Here is a 2,521-nt window from a genome sequence, read left to right as displayed (position 1 = left end):
CACTTACCTTGAATTGCCTTAAATCTAATCAATTGTCCTAAATATCTTAAATATAATCATAATAGAGCTCTCATAAATTAATCTTGTATATACATACAGAGAAAATTCTGATAATGAATAGATAATATTGCATATGTATGATATGATATGCACTCTTATATACATTTGTTCCTGCTAAAATACTACTCAGCCATAAAGAATAAAGTATTATGACAATCTTTTGATTATGACATAGATTGATCTTCAGAGTATTTTGTAACATAAATAGTATAAGCAAAGAAAAACATTGCTATATAGCCTCAATTAGACATTGTAAAACAAAAATAATAATTCACAGATACAATGAAATAATTGGTAGAAGTTAATAATATTTGGTATAAGAAGTTGGAAAATGTTAAAAGAATAAATATGAGTTAATAAATAAATAAACCACATAAGTATTCTGTTCAAAGTGTGATTAGAGTCAGAAATACCAGAACAAAGATTTTAAAAGAGTATTATATGCAGACGTGGGTGAAGTGTGTGGGATAAAGATGTTTGAATTATTTATATTCCTAAACCATTAATATCAAAAGTTAGACATCACCATACGTACATTAAAAACATCAAAGTGCTAAGAAAAAATAAATCTCAATTTTTATCAAAAGAAGGAAAATATAGCTATGTGTGATAATGATTGTTAGCTTATTTATTTTAGTGATCATTATACAATATATAAAAGTATTATATCATTTTGTGTACCTAAAACAAATACAATGTTTTACATATTATACCTCCATTTGATAAAAAAAAGAACTGCATTTTCTCTATCCTTTATAACACAATGAACTTTCACATTCCAATCATTGTGCTTACTCTTTACTCTCTTAAAAATCTTTTTCTAACCTGTTCTAATATTCCAATCTCTGGAAACCTAGGGAAAATGTCTCCTTCATTGCAAACACTACCTTATACCACAGGCCAAATAAGTTGTGTTCCATCAAATCTGTCAAAGCAGTGTTTTTCAGATCATCGATAAGTATACCATCTATGTCACTCTCTACTTATTTTTAAAATTACTGTTAGTTATTTTAATGAATGTAACCTCTTCTAGATCAAGTAGGGAGAGGCTTAGTTCATATAGTTATCTATGCCTAAGCCACTGTGTATTCCTATACACAGTTTCCTCATACTTAGTAGATAATAATTACATAAATATACTTTCAGGTGTGACTTCTATAGTTTGTTACTACAAAGGTTTCCCTGATTATGTAGAGGGCCAAAAAACAGAAGTCAATGTCCTCTCTGAGCATAATGCTTATTCCAGGCATTGCTTTTTTAACTGCCTTTTATCATTGATGATAGAAAAGAGAGAATGCAGGTTGAGTAGCAAAAAAAAAAAAAAAAGGATTACACATTTTTGAAAGCAGGAATAAATGACAAAAACATTTCTAGATTAAAAATCCCATATTTTATTTTAAATTAAAGAAACCTAGTGCTCTGGGTTTATGTATCGTAAAGGTGAAAAAATCTTTTAAACTGTCTGCCACAACACTGCATCATCCTGTCCAACCTTTTCATTTTATAAAAAGGAGTCTGGGATTAAGTCAAAGCCATTCAATTACTCACTGTGCAGCAATGAAAACAAAATTTTCTGATCACTAACTGTAACCAAGATTTTAGACTTGTCTAGAGCATCTCTTTCCATGGAAGAAAATGAAAAGATGACATTTTAAATTTTTTAAAAATGTGATGCTTAAGAATAAGATGTTAGACATTTAAGATACAATCATTCAGTATTATCAGTTTATCCAATTCATGAATTAGTAAATGGAAAAAAATGTACCAGTGAACCAACAAGATAATAATCCAAATTTATGGGGGCCAGAGAGATAGCACAGTGGTAGGGCTTTTGCCTTGCACATAGCTGATCCAGAACGAACAGTGATTTGAATCTCAATATCCCATATGGTCCCCCGAGTCTGCCAGGAGTGACTTCTGAGCATAGAGCCAGGAGTATCTCCTGAGAGCTGCCTGGTATGACCTAAAAATAAATAAACAAATAAATAAATAAATAAATAATAATCCAAATTTAAACAAGTAAATCAATGATCTTTTCACTCATAAAAATTGAGCCTCTGGCATTTCTAGTAGGAAAATTCGTCATATAATGGTCTCTAGAATTCCAAATCTTAAGTGTTATTGATGCCTTAGATATAGTTAATAGTAAATTTCTACCTTTGCATTTACTTATTTTTGCCATGAATGTGTGTATATATTTAATTTTGCTTTCATAGAACACAGAATTTGAGATCAATTACATTTGCAAAATTTTCATCACAAAGATTAAAGAGGCGGGGCCAAAGAGATAGGATAGTAGTCAGGGCATTTATTTGCCTTACACCTGGCCAACCTGAGTTTCATCTCTGCACTTCATATGATCCCTCAAGTCCTCCAGGAGTGATTCCTGAGGACAGAGCCAGGAATAAGCTCTGAGTACTGCTGAGAGTTTTGCATTCCCAAAACCAAAGCAAACAAAGAA

The 2,521-nt window shown here is 30.9% G+C and overlaps 1 pseudogene; it reads left to right on the top strand.

Annotated features, from left to right (window-relative positions):
- Window positions 1-1,190: 1,190 nt before the first annotated feature.
- On the top strand, window positions 1,191-1,367 carry LOC126002980 (uncharacterized; annotated as a pseudogene).
- Window positions 1,368-2,521: the final 1,154 nt, after the last annotated feature.

The sequence above is a fragment of the Suncus etruscus genome, chromosome 2 (assembly GCF_024139225.1).
Source record: "Suncus etruscus isolate mSunEtr1 chromosome 2, mSunEtr1.pri.cur, whole genome shotgun sequence".
Taxonomy (NCBI): Eukaryota; Metazoa; Chordata; class Mammalia; order Eulipotyphla; family Soricidae; genus Suncus; species Suncus etruscus.
Note: the sequence above shows the minus strand (reverse complement) of the source record. Positions and strands in the feature narration are given on the sequence as shown.